General features: G+C 35.9%; 1 pseudogene; it reads right to left on the bottom strand.

Annotated features, from left to right (window-relative positions):
• Positions 1 to 5,266: 5,266 nt before the first annotated feature.
• The window catches only part of LOC116001551, a 41,445-nt pseudogene continuing 24,423 nt past the window's right edge, over positions 5,267 to 22,288 (bottom strand).

The following is a 22,288-nucleotide window of genomic DNA, read 5'->3' as shown; positions in this document are numbered from 1 at the left end:
TTTTTTTTTTTTTTTTTTTTTTTTTTTATGAAAGATCTCTGTCGTGAGTTGTTCACTTGTTTGTGAATTCCATCAAGAGTCAACTATTCATTACTCTTTGTGTACGCAATCTTCCGTGTATGAGTAACTATTGATTATTCTTTTTGAAAGGACCTATTGATTATTCTCTGTGTACGCAATCTTCCACAAAATTACCCATATTTTAAAATATTTTAATTTTTCGTGTTTGGCTGAAAATTAAAAGAAAATCTTTTTTTTTTTTCGTTTAGTTGAAATGTAAGAAATTATATTTTAAAGTGAGTACGAGTATGAAAGTAAAAATTGGAAGTAAAATGTGATATTACATATATCATTTTTAATATATGTATAAATATAATGTTTGTATGGGTAGCTCAACTGGTCATATAAATGAAAATTGAGAACAAAGATAAGAGATCAAGTCTGACTCTTATTTGCTTTAGGGAAAAGTGTCAAATTGATCAAGAATCAAAACCCCCCATTGAAGTGACTGTGGCTGCTATGGGATTAACCAAAAGTCTGCATAACAGAATCATGATTTCACGCCATACCATTCCAGACACACCCTGATGCAATTCGCAATTGATAAATTTATTAAAGATTTGGTAGCCTTTATGCATTCCCATGAAATCTCACCGCCACGATTTTTTGTAAATCCCGGACACTGCAACATAGACGACTAGCGAACCAACGATGTTGAAATTACACCAAATGCTGCTCAACTCCAGGCCTTTGATTGCCAGATTGAAACCCATGAAAAGGAAGTAGTTGATTGGAATATGTAAAATGTGGCGCAGTACGTAAGCGACATCGTTACGGTCTTACGGACTGCAAGTGGAGATAAATACAGAGGGGATGAAGCAGAGTATTGGGCAACAAGAACAGGGAGGAAATAAAGAATGAAGGACTGAGATTCCATGGAGATTTTTAGATCTAGTCGCAAACAATCAAGGACGGCAATAGGGATTGAGGTACACAAAATAAAAAAACATTTGTCAAAATCTGAAAAGTACTAACTTGATAAACAGGTTGATTTGGAGTCAATTTAATAATTTTACTTTTTTACTTAGGGAATCCAATTGCATTATCCAGTTGATTTAAAGGACCAATTTGACACTTTTCTCTTTGCTTTATTATTTATGTTGCGATTGAGCTAACGCTTTTCCTACTTTGCAAGAAATCTACAATTTTAATTGAAATAGGAACTTTTTGATATTTGTAGACAAAAATATGAAGATTTTAAATTTAGACAATCATCGAAAATAACTCCTTAGGCCTTCTTCAATAGTGAAAATTTTGGTGTAATTTTTGAGAAGTTTTTATAAGTGTGATTATGAAAGAGAAAATAGAAGTGAGGGAAAAAAGAAAAGGAAAAAATAAAACAAAATATAAAACAGAAAAAAAAAATAAAAAAAATAGCATTTACGTGCCCAGGGGAGCGTGCACCGCTAGGCGCGCTAAGGATGGGTCCCACAATTCTGACTAAAATGCAGTGCTTTGTAGGAGATACCCAAACTTTCTCTCTCCCCCTTATCACTCCTCCAACTCATCATATTTTTCTTAAAATTTGTGTAAAACCTCCTTATTGGGGAAGACCTAAGGCACTTCATTTTTATGTTGACAAACAAAAAAAATGCAACTCCCAAATGAGTTTTGCATTTCTGGTGTATATTTTAACACCACAAATGCAATTGGATTTGCTGTTAATAAATAAAATAAATAAATAAATAAATAAATAAACATTGTTTAGCTCACCCCCTTGTCAGGCAAATTGATTAATTTGATTTCCGTCAAATTTTTTTGAAGAAAATTAAAAGAATTGTTTGACTCGTTATTGACGTATATTGCATCAATCAAATTGACACGACCCTCATCAGTAATTTTTTAATTTTTATTTTTAGTAAAATATTTTTTTTAAAAAATTAACTTTCTTTTTACTGCAAGTGACTGGGACGAAAACGCCTCAACGCATGGAAATAACTCAGACTTTCCGAAGAATTCCAGTTTGCTTATCTTGAAGAAATCTTTAAAGAACACCACACTCTCAAATCTGTAATTACAACCTAAGAAACAAGCTTTTAATTTTTTATTTTTAAATTTAATTGATTCTAGGACTCCACCCCTAGAACCACTGCAAACATCTACACCCGCTTTTAATCATGACATTTAAGTCAGACAACAAACCAACTATGCTAAGTCCATGGCAACCTTTTAAATATTTACTTTTATGTTTTGTTGTTTTATTTTTCTGTATTTTTTGTTCCATTTATAATTCTGGAAAATTATAGAAGCAAAAACATGTGCTTGTAAAGCAGGTGAATCTCCGGGCAAGACAAGTTGGTTCGTTTCGTTAATGACAGATTTCGGATTCATATTTGAATATTCATTTGAAATAGCTAAAACTTGCAAGACCAAGTTTAAGCAAACGAAAGTCAATCGATTGTGAATACATGAAAAGATGGCGCGAAACACTGAGAGAAGAGAACAGACAACGTAACTACCATGTGTCCGTCGTGCAAAATGGTTGCCTCCACCACCCCACCGGTCTACCTGACTGACCCGACCTGCATCATTCTCCAGCCAGAACAATTTTATTTTTAATTTTGTCCAAAAATAAATAAAATTTACTGACGTATCTCGAGTCAAACAAATTCTTTTTATTGAACACAATTAGGAATGAGTTATACTTACTAGGGGTTGAGCATGGGTCGGTTTCGGTCGATTTTCGGTTAATAACCGAAATTTTAGCCGAACCTTCATAACCGACCGACCAACATTCATAACCGATATAACCGAAACCGACGGTTTTCGGTCGGTTAAATATAACCGATTTTTTTTAGTAAAATAAGTAAATTAATTTTTTTAAATTTGACTAATGCTAAAAGACTACATTATTAAGGGGAAAAAACAATATCTTAGTATTTATAATCAATTAAAATTAATGTCCTCTAATACAATAGTTGTTTAGTTAGATATAAATGAACTATTTTTATATATTATATGATTAACAAATGCCGTGCAATCCAACACGTACTACTGTGTAGCTTAAAATATAATATGTATAGTATAATATGTATAATATATCCAGTATAATATGTATGTATGTATGACAATATGTATAGACGTACAGTATTGTATATATATAAACACTGTACAGTAAGTTCTTTTCTTTCCTTATTTATTTATTTATTTATTTATTTTGCAAATTACAGTATGTTAGTAACTTAGTATATAAACACTGTACAGTATGTTCTTTTATTATTATTATTATTTTTGCAAATTACAGTATGTTAGTAACTTAGTGTGTGTATGTATGTGTGTGTATATATATATATATATATATATATATATATATATATATATATATATATATATATATATATATATATATATATATATATGAAAATATTGTGTGTACCATATACATATTAAGATTATAAGAACTATAACACTCAATAAGGAAACTATAATATTCCTAAAATAATATTAGTGAAATAAAGTGGCTAAAATTAATGTGATAGACTATGGACTTATAAAATATAAATGGGATGCGGTTAGATTTTGTTTTTCGTTAGATTTATCTTCGGTTTTTCGGTCGGTTTTCGGTTTTCCCTTGAAAAATCGATAACCGACCGAAAAACCGAAATAACCAAAAAAATTTTACCTTAATAACCGAAATCGAACCGAAAACCGAAATATTCAGTCGGTTCGGTTTTCAGTCGTCGGTTTTTCGGTCGGTCCGGTTTTTTTGCTCACCCCTAATACTTACATCTACTCTCAAATTTTACTCTCTCACTTTTACTCCATGATATGGGTTCCAAAAAAATGTCTACATCAAATATTTGTGAGAGAGTAAAAATTAAGAGTAAGAAGTGAGAGTACATGTAATATTTTTCATTAGAAATTATGTTTGTGGTGGGGTATGTAGATACGCAAATTGCAATTGCATTTCTGATCTTAAAAAAAGTACAAAAGAAACACAAATGGAACTTGTGTATGTGGTATGTAGAATTGTAGATACCATAAACGGAAGTTCCAATTACGATTTTGGATATATATATATACCTCTATATATATATATATATATATATATATATATATAGGATTTGGATCCAGTGAGATCACCTCAATTAGACGAGATTGTGAGACTAAATCGTGATCATCAATTATTTTTTATTAATGGTTCAGATTTGATTGGGGTTTTAGTTTTTTTTTTATAGTAATTATGGTAAATAGAGGGATTGTTAAGTCTTTTTGCAATTTGGTTAATTTATTACCATTATTAAATTAGGTGTTAATTGTAGTTGTTTCCTTATGGGATTGTTCTACACAGCCGGATGCACACACCCCCTACTCCGGATGCACACGCCCCACATAGGAACCCACAGTAGAAACGGATTAACACAGCGTTTTTCACATGTCTCACGGATCAAATGCACACACAATAAACATAAAATTCAACAAAAAATGGAGGAAAACTTATTGCTTTTTCTTCATCCATTGATGCAATATGTGCACTTGCACACACCACCCAGTCCGAATGCACACAGGTCACATAAAGAGTTAATCGTAGACGTTGGCCACATATGTATGGCTAAATTTTGGTGAACCATGAATGCACACAGGCGCACCTACTGCAAATACTTAAACCCTAACCCTCCATTGCCCACCTAGTGCGACCACTCACAGTTGCACACACCACCCTACATGGACGCACATGCATGAAATTCTAAAACGTACTATGCACCTACCTAACAGACTTATGCACCCACCAGAAACCTACCTAACAGACTTATGCACTCACCCAAAATTATGAATGCACACACCTACAAATCAAATTATATTCAAAAGTACCGCGCGTAATAAACATTCCAACAGTCTTTTGCACACGCCTATCCACATAAACGCACACACCTGCGATATCCTTTTTTTCCTTTTGTCCCACGGTCTTGCTGTTAACATTACACAAATAAATAAAAATATATATATAATAGTTTACCATGATTAGGATCCCTTAATATATGGAAATTATTATATTTCATTATTTCAATTATCAAAAATCATAATCAAATTACAATTCCATCCTTTTGAATTATTTTTGTCCTAATATAGTTCATGTTTTAATATCAATCCTAACCATTCATTCCAATTTTACAAATGGTTGAGATTGGATCTCATGATCTTATCTTATAGGGTGATCTCATTGGATCCAGCCCCTATATATATATATATATAATCTAAAAGTATAAACCCATTTAAGACTTCCGTTTTTATTTGTTTAACATAAAAAACACAAGTCCCGGTTAACATAAAATGTTCCTATCTTGGTGCACAAATAAAAAAAAAAAAAAAAAGTTTCCATTTCAGTCAAAAACATGAAATCTTAACCCCCACCTCCGTTTGCTCGTTTCATAGCCTCCCCTCCTGGCTCCTAGTCAGTAGTCACTCACTCATTCCTATATCTGAAAAGCCAGTCTCAACAGGGGGAGAGCATTTTGCCTGGACAGCCAAAGTCTTGATCACATTTCCACACGGGTCTCCAAAGATGGCATCAGATACCTGTATAGAGCAGCTATTCTTTCCCAAACAAGCCTGAAAATGTGATCAGTCCAAAGTCAAACCATGAAGAATAAAGCCTCTTATTCTATCAAAGTCTTCTTTTCGATTAATTTTTCTAAAAGTATCTCCATCATACAACTGAGCAATGAAAACCAGTTTCATTAATAAGTGAAAATAAATATATTATCTAGCACTCAGTAATCAAAACTGAAAAGTCTAAAGGGCAACCACTAGCTTATCTCTTAAGTTGTTCACCTGAGAAATCAGGGAGGAGGAACTTGCAGCATGGCAATTGCCTTGAGAGAACTGCTGACAGTGGCCTTGTGGAGTTCCATAGCTTGCAAATTCTATGGAGGAAATTGTATGCCCATCATCACATTGCAAATGCAATTCTGGTGCGACACTATTGCTGGATAATTGCCCATCAGACCATGCATTTAAAGGAGGATAATGGTCCTGAGGCACTTTAGAACAAATTGTTGAAGTGAAACGAGGTTCAATTGAAATACGAAGAGGCGCTCTATTGGTTTCCTCAAAGATGACAAGTAAGTTATTTGATGGCTGAAGCCATGACCTCGGAATGTGGTACCTGGAAATCATCAAAACATAGTTTTCCAAAAGATTTCTATGGATCATTATAATTTAAGAGAATGTAATGTAAATAATCCATAATCCAAATCCATTCTAAGTTACAGGCTTGAATAAGCTAAAAAGTACTATTCTGTCTACAATCCATGTCTTCTTTGCCAAAAAAATGTAGATTATGTGAAGACAATCAGAAAACAAGAAAGGCAGTAAAAACAGCCATACCAAGATTGAGTAAGTTGCCCACAGTTCGTCACACATTTATCAGCATCAAATGCTCCACGATAATCACAAGTGTTACATCCATCTTCTGGGGCTTTTAAGCTCCAGTATCTCCCAATATGCTGACCGTTAACCCAAACCTGACCTTTTCCCATGCCACTTAGATCAATGGCAACTGGATCTGTCCCAACAGGAGCATCAAAATAAGTCTGCATCGTGTAAAGACAAAATGAATAAGTATGACATGATTCTTCCTGTAAAAGTATTAAAATGATGACCAAGACAAAAGCTGAAGAAACTAGGCAGATATGCATATATTAGCATTGACGACATCATTTCATTCAATACTAATTGCCACTCCCACCCACTGATCCAACCCGGAAAGCGAGAAACATGGGAAAAGCATCCTCAGCAGGAGCAAATGAAATAGGAAGAGATGACAAAAATATTTACGAGGTAAGAGACATACATGATTAAGGCATGGAGAACTATTAAGCAGAGTACCAACAAAGTAAAATAACTTTGTTATACGGAAATTTCATTTATAACAGCCTATGGGGAAGAATCCCAGGAATTACATGAATTTTTTCAGTATGAATTACTATTATACAACACAGCATAAAACATAAGTTTTATGTGACAGAAGCTAACCCATCAGTCCATAGCACCCTTGTCCATTTATGAGCAATAATTGCCTTATAAATGCTATTTTTTGCAAGAAGTTAACATAGACAAAGCTATTGCAGGGCTAGGACTGTCTTAACTAACCTTATACCAGGAAAAGATGTGTGGAGTTGAATTGTGGGGAAACTCCTTCCATCTGAAATATTTATTATCCTTGGCAGCATATGCTTCCAAGAACTCTCCCTTAAGACCTACCTGTAGAGAATTGGTTCCTGTTCAGCCTCCCAACTTATGAAAGGAAAGGGAACACAACTGCAACATGAATTTCGGATATTCCAACTACTATGCCTGATTTGAGGTTGTTGCTACATGATTATCATCATGAAAGTTCTGAATGAGAAAGATGAAGATACCTGGTATGTCCATGTTGAGTTTGTGATGTCAATATCCCCATTTCTCCACCCAGTTAGCTTCACTTGACCCTTAAAACCTGCCCCATCTTTCTCAAAGAAAGCATCAGAGTTCTGAAGCACTCACGATAACCACTAGTTAGTCAGAATTGCAGTGAAGTAGGAGATAAAAACACAAAAAGCATTTAATTCCGAGCAAAGAATTTTAAATCGATTAGCCACCATGACATGTATAATGAATCTCAAATAAAAGTTAGCCAGGATAATACCAAAAGCAATAGTATAACTACGGTATACTATTTCAAGAAAAAGAAGAAAAAGAAATTCTTAATGCAAAGATTCTCAACAGAAGAAACAAGTACCAAATACTAAAAATCAACTTTGGGGGTAATGGAGGCGGGTATTCCAGAGTTTATGTTGAATTGAATGGAGTTTACAAGTGCATGGTTTCCAAAAATATGTATCTGTTGGCTTTGAAGAAAACTCTACTAGTTAGAAACTTTTAGAATTATATTTTGTTTTTAGCGTCTGACTATCTGAATCTAATTGAGTTTAAGGTAGCTTACCTTCAAGCCCACAGTTTGAGATAATAGCACAATATCATTGTACCCTTGCACGAACTTAACAGGCTGAACCACCTTTACCCAATCTCCTTTAGTACAACCTTTATTTTAGAAGGACAAAATATGCAGTGCAAGGTCATGATGTAAGTTACATTAATATGGCATTACTACCAAAATATTTTCACTAGACAGCATTAAAAAATATTACAGAGTAATAACTAATATATAAAAGACAAACCAAAAAAAGGCACAATAAATAAGATCATGCATGAAGGATGTAACTAAATGAAGGACTGAAAGTCCAAAGGTTGGAAAAGAGCATACTTTAACAATGTGAGACAATGAAACACACCACTCTAGGACGTAGACCAATGCTACAGAAGCAAAGCATATGGCAATGGAAGGAAATAATCAAGCTACATGATTGATTAGCATGATGGATGTAAAAATCAATTAGCATGATTAGTATAAAATCAGGGATAGAAATCATAGAATAATTGATTCACTTTGTAATCCTTGATTAGTATTGCCTTGTAACAGATTATAAATTACACCTCTTTCCTTGGGGAGACGGAGAAATTTAGTGAAGTAATCAGCTAGCAGCTGAGGGGCAAGTTGCAGAACTTGCTGGAGGATACCATTTTGTATTCCTTGGTTTATTTCCTGTTAACTTACATTTCAGATTTTTGAGTTTCTATTCACCAAATTCCCTGCTTCTTAATTAAAGCATGTGCTCCATCTCAACTAAAAGCCTAAACTGATAGTTGGACTGCACATATTATATTTATGCTCACACGCCCCCAACGTGTGCGATGGATTTCCGAGCGCAACACGTGGAAGTCTCTTTTTGTGGGTGACGCGGAGATTCGAACCCATGATCTTTTGCATGGCTCTGATACCAAATTAAAGCATGTGCTCCATCTCAACTAAAAGCCTAAGCTGATAGTTGGACTGCACATATTATATTTATGCTCACATTCTTTACTCCACAGACAACACTCCTATTACCATTGCCTCTCAAGTTGGAGCATATCCAACATGCGCAAAACGGAATAATACTACAACAGTCAGCAAGAAAGAGACAAGCAACACGGAACAACAGTGAACTGAGCAACAAAAAACCATGGTGTATTGAGCAAGAGAGAACCTGTGAAGTGACTTTTGACAAGCTATGAGCAAACTGAGCAACACAGAACTAGCAAATGGGCTTCAAGCAAGCTATGAGGGAGCGAGATCCCTAAATGGTTTCAACGTTGAAAGATGAACAGAAATAATGGTGCTATCGTTTAAGGAAGTAGCTCTGGAGGCAAAATTGTGTCCAGCAGTGGCATGATCTGAGCACTGGAGAGAGAGATTGGAGTGAAACAGCCACCACTTGCCAGGGAGAAAACGGGAAAACAAGAACTGACCAGAAATAGAAAGAAATTGCTCTTGTAACACATAATTAAATTAAGGATTGAAAGTAAGGCAGGTAGCAAAGAGCTATCACCGGTTTGAGAAGTGGAAGCTATATGTGTAGAAGTAGTAGAACAATGAGAAAGAAGAATGTTGTTGTATTGATGTATTAAGGACTAAACTGAGCTCCTAATTATAAATAGCTTCCCTGATCGTCATATACATACTTCAAAAGTGAGGGACAACATTCCTCTTAACAAAGGAGATTGTCATAACCCAATCACTGCAGCCTTATATACTCTTGCGATTAAAGCCTTGATGAGAGGAGTAGTTTCCTTGGGCAGACTAGTCCTTTATTATGTCCCTTCCCAATGTTCTTTTGTATGCCTATATATTGATATGTGTTGCAATAGGGCCCATTGTTCAATTGTCAAGTTATTAAATTGCTAGTTAGAACCTTGAATCCATAATTGTTTAAGTGTTTTGATGTTGGTAGCAAATAGCACAATTTGATTATAATTGATTTTCAGTTTGTGTTATGAAGATATATAGTCTAGCTTAAATGAACCGAGCTTGTGAGTTTGTTGGCTAGGATTGGTAGTCTTTCTAATTCTTTTAATGTTGTTAGTAAATTAAATCCTAAGAGTTTGTTTAGGGTTGTTTATTAGCTAGGGAAGTAATTAAAGAGCTTGTTTTGATTACCGACGAAGTAAGGAAAAACAGGTTGTTAGAGCTTGTTAATAACCATAACTAATCTAGTAAAGAGTAAAGTTAGTTTGGCTTGCATATCAATATCTGTCTTGTTAGAATTAAACTGATATTATGCCTTGGGTTGGATACTACTTGCCATTGACATTTATGTGATAATTATTTGCTATTTGATATTATTTTCCATTTTATTGTTACTATTTAAGTTTCTTTTCTCATCTCATTATTTATTAAATCTATTGCTAAAAATAAGTCTAACCAATCTCTGTGGGTACGACCTTACTCATCACTATTACAATTCATAAGAGTAAGTATTTATTATTTGTTAGTTTTGACACCCATCAAATTTTTGGCGCCGTTGCCGGGGATTGGTGTCAATTAGATTTATTTTTATGCCACGTTCTTCTCGTACGGGTCAATTGCAATACGATCCTGAGATTGAGAACACTGCAAAAAAGTTAAGGAAGAAGACTAGATTGCGTAAAAGTAGAGTACTTTCATCAACATCTCTTCAATCAACTACCACAATTGAATCAACTGCTTTTTGTTGCGATTCCGAAAAAGAACAAGCAATGGCTGAAGAACAAAGAACTTTAAAGGAGCTTTCTGCACCAAATCTAAATCAACAACCCCTTTGTATTCAACATTCTGCCTTAGAGGTTGGTTTTGAATTAAGGTCAGGTTTGATTCAACTACTCCCAACATTTCGTGGTCTTGAAAATGAAGATCCACATAAGCACCTAAAGGAGTTCCACGTGGTGTGTTCGAGCTTCAAACCGCAAAGAGAGACGGAAGATCAAATCAAACTACGTGCTTTCCCAATTCTCATTAGCCGATAGAGCAAAGGATTGGTTATTTTACCTTCCTTCAGGCTCAATAAACACATGGGATGAAATGGTAAGATTATTTTTTGAAAAGTTTTTCCCAGCATCATGAGCTGCCAGCATTAGAAGGGAAATATGTGGCATCAAGCAAAGGGACACAGAGACTCTCCACGAGTACTGGGAACGCTTCAAGCAACTGTGTGCAAGTTGCCCTCAACATGGAGTTTCTGAACAACTCCTTATTCAATACTTTTATGAGGGATTGCTTCCCATGGAAAGAAAGATGATGGATGCAACTAGTGGAGGTGCTATAGTGAACAAAACTCCTCGTGAAGCTAGAGATTTGATATCTATAATGGCTGCCAATTCTCATCAATTTGGATGTAGACAGGGCACACCTTCCAGAAGAGTGAATGAGGTGAACATTTCTTCCCTTGAGAATAAAGTATCTCACTTAACTACTCTTGTTCAACAGTTAGCTCTAGGAGGTATGCATCAAGTAAAAGCTTGTGGGATATGTGCTGCCACTGGACACCAAACAGACATGTGCCCAACACTTCAATATGATTCTTGTGAGCAAGCTAACGCAATTGGAGGGTTTCCAGGCCAACCGCAACGAAATTATGATCCCTATTCAAATACATACAATCCAAGATGGAGGGATCATCCAAATTTCAGCTACAAGCCACGTCCACAGTTTCCACAATTTCAACCTAGACAACCCATTCAACAACATTCATCTTCACAACAGCCAACTTCTAATTCAAGTATGTCGTTAGAAGATATCGTTAAGTCACTTGCTACTAACACACAACAATTTCAGCAAAAAACAAGAACAAGTATTCAACATTTAGAAAGTAAGATAAGTCAGCTAGCGTCTACCATGAGTAGATTGGAATCTCAAGGTAAGTTACCCTCACAAATTGTTGTAAACCCAAAGCAAACTGTGAGTGCAATTACCCTGAGAAGTAGAAAAGAGTTGGAAGAACATACTCAAGTGCAATTACCCTGAGAAGTAGAAAAGAGTTGGAAACATTTCGAAAGGTTGAGGTAAATATTCCTTTACTTGATGCTATTAAACAAATTCCTCGATATGCTAAGTTTCTCAAGGAGTTGTGCACAAACAAAAGAAAATTGAAAGGCAATGAAATGGTAAACATGGGGGAAAATGTTTCAGCTATCCTTCAGAAAAAATTACCTCCCAAGTGTAAAGACCCAGGTATGTTTGTTATCCCTTGCAAGATAGGTAGTGTTAATATTGAAAGCGCAATGTTAGATCTTGGAGCTTCAATTAATGTCATGCCCCTATCTGTTTATTCATGTTTGAATGTTGGCTCCTTTGAATGTTGGCTCCTTAAAAGAAACTGGTGTAACTGTTCAACTTGCTGATAGATCGAATGTTTATCTTGTGGGGGTTTTAGAAGATATTTTAGTACAAGTTGATGGGTTAATCTTTCGTGCTGATTTTTATGTGTTGGATATGGAAAAAGATAATCCCCCTAATTCTTCATTGATCTTATTAGGGAGGCCATTTCTGAAAACTACGAAATCTAAAATTGATGTGCATGATAGTATATTAACAATGGAGTTTGATGGTGACATTGTTAAATTTGATATATTTAATACTACCATGAAACATCTGAATGGCATGTCATCTGTTTTTGTTGTGGATATTTTATTGCAAGAAGATAATTGTCATTTGATTGGTGGTAATAAACCGAATGTTCCGTTGAATAGAAATCCTAACTATGAGAATGTGATAGGAAGAGAATTAGGGGTGAGCATAACCCGCCCAACCCGCACAACCCGCCCGACCCGCAAACCGTTTAAAGGGAAACCGAACCGCCCGAACCCGAAATTCCAAAACCGACCCAATCAGCTTTAAAACTATGGTTTCATTGGTTCGGGTAGGTTTTGTATTTTATAAACCCAACCCGCCCAATAACCCGATTAAAATTAGGGTTAGGTTTCATGGTTCCCCTATATATATATAGTAGGTATAAGGTTGCGCAGTCAGTGAGTTCAGTCCTACACTGCCTTAACGCCCTTAATCCCTTCAGTTCAGTCACTCTCAGCTCTCTAGCTCTCTCTATCTCACACTCTCGGACTCTCCTATTTCCACTCAGGCTCTCAGCTCTCACTCATCACTCTCAGTCTTCACTCTTCAGTCACTCCTCTCAGAGTCTCAGCCTCTCACTGTCTCTAATCTCTATCTCACACTCTCACAGACTCACATAGTCACACTCTCACACTCATCGACTTCTCTTTCATCTTCACTTCAGATCTACTCACTACTTGCCTACTTCAGATCTACTCTCGCAGAGTCGCAGTCTCGGCTCCTCAGTCGCCTCTCGCGGTCTCGCCCCTCTCGTATTCTCCGGTGATGCCGTGAGATCGTGACATCGTGAAGCAGGTGACGCCGTGAAGCAGGTCTCGCCGGTGACGCCGTGAAGCAGGTGACGCCGTGAACCTACTTCTCCGTTGACGCCGTTCGTAGAAGACCCTAGTTCTCCAGGGAATTTTTGGGAGAAAGAAGTAAATAAAAAACCCGAAATCCAACCCGAAACCGAACCGAAACCAACCAAACCAAAATACTAAAAACCGATTGGGTTCATTAAATTTAATAATGAAATTGGGTTTGGAAATTTCAAACCGAAAACCGAACGGTTTAACGATTTATAGCCCTGAACCGAACTGAACTGCCCGATGCACACCCCTAAAGAGAATGGCGTCTAGCCAAAGACGTTAAAGAAAAGCGCTACTTGGGAGGCAACCCAAAGGGAGTTTATTCTACTCTTCTATTTATTTGTTTTGCATTTTTATTAATTTTTCTCTTATCTTTACATTCTATTTAACATTGAGGACAATGTTGAGAATAAGTGTGGGGAGGGGATATGATTGTTTTCTTCTCTTCAAATTGAAAAAAAAAAAAAAAAATCTTTCTTTTTTCTACTAAAATTTTCCAAAAAAATAATAGTATTTTTACTAAAATTCATAACATAATTGAATAATTGATCTTGCATATTATGAGTATTTAGTTAGTGTTTTGCTTGATTTGGTGGTGGCTAAAATAAGCAAGCATAAACCTGTGAGATATTTGAGCCTTTGACTGACACTTCAGTTCAATTATTTTGTTCTTGTGTGATATCTTCCATGGATTTGTATCTCTAGAACTTGCCTTGATTCTCTTTAAAGCTAATTTGATTCATGCATGATTTTTAATATGATTAAGGCCATCTTTGATTTTTAATCTCACTAGCCAAATAGCCTGTTTATACCGTAATTATTTTCCTTTGTCACCCACTTTGAGCTTGTTAACTGTATTTTTGTTCTTATTGAACCACACATTATAAGCCTCATACCTGAAATTAATTTCCTTACCATTGTTTGGAGGACTAGGGGAGCTTTGATTGGGTAAATGATAAAGATTGAGTGTGTGGAAAGAGGTTGGCAAAAGTGTCTATATGAGTGAGAATAATAATTGCCATCGGAGTTCTATGAGCTTTTTGGTTGGTATTTTCAAAAAGAAAAAGAGTTGATGTGGTTATTTTAAATTGAGATTGTTTCTACACTAAAGAGGGTGAAATGTGTGGTGGAAAGTGTATTTCTTCTTCTAAAAAAAAAAATCAAATCAAAAAGAAAACAAAAACGAAAAACTAGCCGTACAAAAAAAAATAAAATGAAATTATCATTTTTGGTTGTTATTAGTATTCCTGCTGAATAAGATATGAATAGTTTGTGGTCATATGGGGATGTGATAGTTTATTTGGTTGGAGTTAAACTAGCAAGAGAGATTGGGTTCATTTGGTCTTTATTTTTGAGTTAGTTCATTCAATCATGTTCCTCTAGTTTTGAAGACATTTTGAACTACTTTTCCAAATAATTCCTACCCTTTGCCCTAAGCCCCATTACAACCTTGGAGAAAGTCCTTATGATTTGGTCATGCATGTTATCTTGTAGTGGAGAATGAGAAGATATGCAAGCCTATGGTAGAGCATTTCTATAGGAATTGATTTGAGTGAAATTTATACACCCTTCAAACACTTGTGAGTTATGAGTGATATACCTGTGAGGGCTTGGTTATTTAGTTCACTCTATTTTCAAATAAACTGCTTGCTACTTATTTATAATATGTTTGAGACCAATGTTCATGAAGTGCTATGAGTTTTTATATATTTATGTTTTTTTAAATAATGTCTTTGCTTGAGGACAAGCAAATGATTAGTGTGGGGAATTTTGATAAGCGCTATTTTTATATTTAATTTAGATTGATCTTATAATAAAGTAGTTTTATTTATTTTACATTATATTTATTTTTAAGTTTTATTTTATATTTTATACTAATATGATAATTATGTGAATAATTAGACTTAATGATTATTTTAACTATTAAAATTATATTAACTTCATTAATAAGATTTGAGCTCAATTAATTATTTATTTATTTTACTTTGTATTGTTTAATTAGTTAGTCCATTTAAATATTTTAATAGTTTTAGATGTTCAGTAGTGCAACCCAATTTTAATTCTAATTTACCTTTTTTTTCTTTTTTTTCTTTTTTTTTGTTTTGTTTTTAGAAGTTACGTACGTAACTTAATTTCTAATGAATAGCAGCAGTTCGCGGAATTGGTCTTCGCAATTTGCTTGTTAAATCTTATTAATGAAGTTAATATAATTTTAATAAATAAATAATTAATTGAGCTCAAATCTTATTAATGAAGTTAATATAATTTTAATAGTTAAAATAATCATTAAGTCTAATTATTCACATAATTATCATATTAGTATAAAATATAAAATAAAACTTAAAAATAAATATAATGTAAAATAAATAAAACTACTTTATTATAAGATCAATCTAAATTAAATATAAAAATAGTGTTTATCAATATGTAATCTAGAGTATTTTAAAAATGAATAAGACAGATTCTTTAGTTCTTTTTATCTTTCAACAAGGTATCAGAGCCACCTTTTTGGTGCCTGAAAATTACTTCAAACTCATATAGATGAACTTTATTCATCGTACCATCTTCTTCAAGACAATCCATTTTTTAAGAGTTCCCTTGACGAAACTGCTGCAACAAACCTTTAAAGGAAGCGTCGACGACCCTCATAATCCTTTTCCGATCACCTGGAACCGCCACATGTGCCTCCACGGGCCACCACCCTGTCTGACCTCCGAAGCCATGCGCCTCCACACGCTGGCGCGTGACCTATTTTCCGGCGACCTTTTCCAGCCAAACTTTCCAGATCAACCCATTTCTTATCTGCGACCCTACACTGTTTTTCTCACATTTTTCTGATCATTATGGCAGAAGAAGGAATTGTTAACAGTACCCAGAATACTCTTCCTCCTGTCCAACCTAAAGTCTATGTTTCAAATCTCTCAGGAAGCTTAACCATCACCAGTGAAAAACTCATTAGGTCCCAAAATTATCAAGATTGGGCATCAGCAGTGGAACTATGGTTTATGGGTAAAAGGAGTTGTTGACCACCTCACTACCACAACAGAAGAAATTCAGCATGAAAGAAATATTTGGGAGAGAGTTGATGACCAACTATGCAGTTTCTTGCTCCTGATTTGATCCCTATGTTTAGGCCAATCAAAACCTGTTTTTCAGTATGGAAACAAGCTCAAATCTCTTTATACAAATGATATCTCTCGCTTTTATTTCATTGTTAGTGAGATACTAAATATCAAGAAGTCAGAGATGTCAATGGAGAAATTTTTGGGGAAAATCCAAGGACTTAAGGCTGAATTCAACAAGCTCATGCCTATGGGGGGATCACCAAAAGAGCAACTCACCCAACGTCACAAGTTCTTTGTTGTCCTCACCCTTTCAAACTTGAATTTGAATTTGAGCAAAATCCGTAATGGTATTTTCGGTGATGGAACTATCCCAAGCACCAAAGAAATGTTCAAAAGACTTCTTCAAGTCTCTTCTATTTATAAAGAAAATACACCATCTTCAACCATTGTTGATCATTCTACTCTTACTACTCAAAATTATCATGTTCACAATAGACGAAGAGGTCGAGGAAGTAATCGAGGTGGCCGAGGTGGAGGACGAAATTCTTCATCCCGTTTTTGTGATTTCTGTAACAAACAAGGGCACGCTCGTGAAGTTTGCTGGAAACTCCGAAACCAACTATGGTTAATGTAGCTCAATCTGGGAATTCAAATACTGAGGACTCAAATACACAAATTATCTCAAAGGCTAAGTATGTAGAATTTTTGCAATTAAAGGCGGCTAAGACAACCATTTCTCCTGACATCACTCATATTGCTCTTGCTTCACAATCAAACTCAGTTTGGGTCCTAAGCTCTACCGCTCTAGAGCCACCGACCACATATCTGGTAACCCTTCATTTTTCTCCCAAATTGATTTCTCAAACACTCTTCCATTTGTTACCTTTGGTGATGGATCAAAAGGAAAAGCTAAAGGAATTGGAAAAGTCACCATCCATTCTTTCTCTTTATCCAATGTTCTTTACATTCCCGGTTGTCCTTTCAACTTGATTTCAATTCATCGACTTACTCATTTTCTTAATTGTTTTGTTACCTTTTCTTCTGATTCTGTGGTTATTCAAGACCAACAGACCAGGGAGACAATTGGTACGGGACATGAATCACGAGGACTCTACCATCTTCTATGCTCTAACGATACCAACATAGTTTGCACTACTACTGTTTCACCTCTCCTTAACCATTGTTGCCTAGGACATCCTAACATCAATAAATTAAAACAATTTGTTCCTGGTTTGTCCAACTTAAAAGGTTATAGAATGTGAGTCATGTCAACTTGGGAAATACTCAAGAGCCTCATATCCTAGTAGAGTGAATAGGAGGGCTAATACACCATTTTCTTTAGTTCATTCCGATGTTTGGGGACCATGTCGAGTCTCAACCACCTAGGGGTTCTTATATTTTGTTGTCTTCATTGATGATTTCTCTCGGTGCAGTTGGGTTTTTTTTTAATGAAAAACTGTTTTGAATTATTTGATGTCTCAAAAATTCTACAATGAAATTGTGAATCAATTTGGGGTATCTCTCAAAATCTTACGCAGTAATAATGCCAAAGAGTATTTTTCTGACCCTTTCACTTCTTTCTTTTCCTCACATGGAATACTTCATGAATCTTCATGTGCTAGAACTCCTCAACGAAATGGAGTTGCTGAATGAAAGATTCGCCATCTTGTTGACACAGCCCGCACTTTGCTCATTCACCACAAGGTTCCTAAGAAATTTTGGGGGGATGCTATACTTCATTCTTGCTATCTCATAAATCGAATGTCTTCTTCTGCGATGCAAAGAAAAATTCCTCTAAATCTTTTACTCCCACAGGAACCTCTCTATAAGCTTCCGTTACGAATCTTTGGGTGTACTTGCTTCGTCCATGATTCCTCCCCAGGACGTGATAAACTTGATGCCAAGGCAATAAAATGTGTGTTCATTGGATATTCTCGTCTCCAAAAGGGCTTTAAGTGTTATTGTCCTAAACCACACCGCTTCTATACCTCCTTTGATGTTACATTTTTTTAAACTATGCCCTTTTTCTCTTTCACCTCAGTTGTTGAATCTGACTTCCAAGAGGAATCAATTGAAGCCACAGAATCTGACTTACAGAACCTGTGTCTCCCACGGTTCCTGAAAGAACTACACCAATGCCACCAATGGCAACCATTCAAGAAGGACATAGTTCACCATTTTTGTACACCTACCAGCGGCGACAATCGTAAAAATTCTCAAGAGGATGGATGTTCGGTTGATTCATGTCCCACATCATCGTTACCCACTGACGCGGTCCAAAATACCACAACAAACTCTCTGATTTCTAGTCGAATAGGTAAAAGATCCACTCAAAATCCTTATCCTATCTATAATTTCCTTACACAAAAACGATTGTCTCCATCATATTGTGTTTTCATTACCAGTTTGTCTATTGTGTCTATTCCAAAAAGTGTCAAAGAGGCATTAACTCATCCAGGATGGAAGCAAGCAATGATCAATGAAATGGAAGCACTTCACTATTCCAGAACTTGGGAGTTAGTCCCTTTACTTCCTGGGAAAACTGTGGTTGGTTGTGGATGGGTGTATAATGTGAAGTTTGGTCCAGATGGACAAGTTGATAGACTTAAAGCCCGTCTCATTGCTAAAGGGTACACACAGGTTTTTGGCATTGACTACACAAACACCTTCTCACCAATTGCTAAGATCACATCTATTCGGCTTTTCCTCTCAATAGCAACCAATTGTCACTGGTCCCTGTATCAATTGGATATCAAAAATGTCTTCTTACATGGTGACTTGAAGGAAGAGGTATATATGGAGCAGCCTCCTGGCTTTGTAGCTAAGACTGGAATTGATCTTGTTTGTCGTTTCAAACGCTCTCTCTATGGGTTGAAGCAATCTCCACATGCCTGTTTTGGGAGATTTAGTGATATGATCTAACAATTTGGCATGATTCAAAGCAAAGCCGACCACTCGGTCTTCTATTGGCACCTTTTTGGAAAAAGCATATACCTGGTAGTTTATGTTGGTGATATTGTTATCGCAAGGGATGATATGAAGGAATAAACGAACTTAAGAAACAATTGTTTCAACATTCTGAGACAAATGATCTTGGAAAATTGAAGTATTTCCTTGGTATTGAAGTTGCTCAATCCAAACAAGGTATATATATGTCACAACGGAAATATACTTTGGATATTCTTGAAGAAACAGGTATGACAAATAGCAAGCCAGTTGACACAGCCATGGATCCAAATGTCAAACTTCTGCCATGACAATGGGTGCCTTTATCCAATCTAAGTAGATACCGAAGATTAGTTGGCAAGCTACTATACTTGACTATCACCCATCCAAATATTTCCTTTGCTATAAGTGTTGTTAGCCAGTTTCTACAAGAGCCATGTCAAAGCCATTGGGATGAAGCTATCAGCATTTTGAGATATGTGAAAAGATCTTCAGGTACATGATTACTTTACAAAGATCATGGACATACAAAAATTGTTGGTTTTTGGGCTAGATGCCTTTGGGATAGGAGATCCAACATCAGGATATTGTATTCTATTTGGAGGTAATCTTGTTTCTTGGAAAAGCAAGAAACAAGATGTGGTTGCATGCTCAAGCACAGAAACATAATATCGAGCAATGGCACTAGGAATATGTGAACTAATTTGGGTTAAGCAACTTCTCACATGACTCAATTTTTATAAGCTCGATCCTATGAAATTAATTTGTGAAAATCATGCAGCCTTGCATATTGCATCCAATCCTGTCTACCATGAAAGGACCAAACAGATTGAGGTTGATTGCCACTTTATACAAGAGAAGGTTGCATCCGGAGACATTGTTACCACATTTGTTGGGTCAAATGATTAAAACTTGCTGATGTCCTCACTAAATCTCTTCGCGGACCTAGGATTGAATACATTTGTAGCAAGTTGGGAGCATTTGATTTATACGCTCCAGCTTGACGGGGAGTGTTGGAATACATATATGTTGGAAATACCTATCTTGAGCAGCCTCCTCAGCAGCCTTATTTACTCTTGCAATTAAGGCCTCGAGGAGAGGAGTAGTTTCCTTGGGCAGACTAGTCCTTTATTATGTCCCGTCCCAATGCTCTTTTGTATGCCTATATATTGATATGTAATCTGGAGTATTTTAAAAATGAATAAGACAGATTGTTTACTTCTTTATCTTTCAACAATAGCTAAAGCAAAAACTTATCACATATCAATAACTAAATTACCTGCAAGCTGGCCATTAATAAAGGTGCACATAAAATCACGCATGCTATCAATTGTAAGTGCTGGAGTAGTGTTGCCCTTCTCCCAGAATAAGATGTCCTCATTCGATGCGAACTGTCTACATAAAATGGAATTATGTTATATTTAAGCAAACCAAACACAATTGGTTGGTTTAAGGAATGGAAGAGTAATAACCCTTCAAATGCCTAAAATACTCATGCATAATACATATATTTGTCAGTCTTGTGTGTGGGTGTGTATCTGTGTGTATATATACAAAATGAGTAATTTTGGTACTATAAAAACAAAAGTTATTCCTGAAAAGTTACAAATCAACCACTTATATTAAAAATAATGAGACATAAAATTATACTCCATACTTTACTTGAATGTATTTATCACCAGCCAATTACCTTTTAGGTTACTATTCAAAATACACAATTAGAAACTAGTAGATAGTATATCAACAAGGTAACTTTATATAGTGGTTGTCTATCTGGGCTTTTGTGTCCCAAGATTTTCATAGAAATCATCTCTCTGGACTCAGCTTACTTGTTCATAGATATGCATCTTAGTTTGCATTATCTAATTATTAAAGAATCTTTCATATAAGTTCAAATATAACGGTGAAGTACCCATGTCCATATAAAATGGGTAGGACATTGAAAAACCCTTGGACCCTCTAAACACCATCTTTTTGCATTATTGCATCTCTTTAATGTTGACCACAATTTTTCCAAGGAAACAAACGGAATAAATTCATTTCCAACACTCAGGAGACATAAGAACTGAAGAGGGATGATGTTTTGGTTGTTAAAGTATGGTGTATAAACTATTAATAGTGCATAAACTATTAATAGTGGAATCCTTATAATAAGGCTAGTGGAGCACTAGCATGTATTAGGGAAGGATTTGAGGAGTGTTGTCTCCCTCTCTCCTATATAAATATGTATCAGTCTATGAAGGAATATACACAGAAATATATCAGTTTTAGCTACTGCCCAACCTAAGCTTTTTACTCCCATTTTAGTTATTAACATGGTATCAGAGCCTACTGGGCATTAATCGGCGCAAGGAGGCGAGCAACCGGCAGAAGTTTCGCGGCGAACCCTCCACGCGCCACTGTCGGCTGGAGCTCCGGCGACCACTCGCCGGCGCGTGATGGCGCGTGAGGCCATTTCCGGTGAGTTTTCCGGCAGAAATTTGTCTCATTCGTCTCGTTTTGATGAGCTCATTTCCTGATGGTGTCACTTGGGCAAGTCTTCATAAGCTTTCGAAGCTTCGTCTCTCTTTCTCTCCCTGTTCTTCTCCGGCGAACCAGCAAACCTGGATCAGCAGTGACGAACCAGCTTGTCGAACAGTGGCGCAGCTGGGTCATTTCCAGTGACCTTGGACTCCTCTTCTCCGATGCTTAATCTCTCTCTTTCATTTCCGGCGCAGCAGAACGCTCCTGGCAGCAGCTGCAGTGGTGGCTGGGGAATATTCCCGGCTGCGATGGTTGTAGATGATGAAGTAATAGGCGTCTTTGATGTTGGAAGTGTTATAAGGAGGGAGGAACTATTTGCAGTAGGTTTGTTGGGCAGCAGGTTTTGGGTTTTGTGTTGTTTTGGTTTTATTTTGAGTTAA

This window comes from Ipomoea triloba, chromosome 13 (assembly GCF_003576645.1).
Source record: "Ipomoea triloba cultivar NCNSP0323 chromosome 13, ASM357664v1".
Lineage (NCBI taxonomy): Eukaryota > Viridiplantae > Streptophyta > Magnoliopsida > Solanales > Convolvulaceae > Ipomoea > Ipomoea triloba.
The sequence above is the reverse complement of the archived record's forward strand: the minus strand, read 5'-3'. Positions and strand labels throughout refer to the sequence as shown.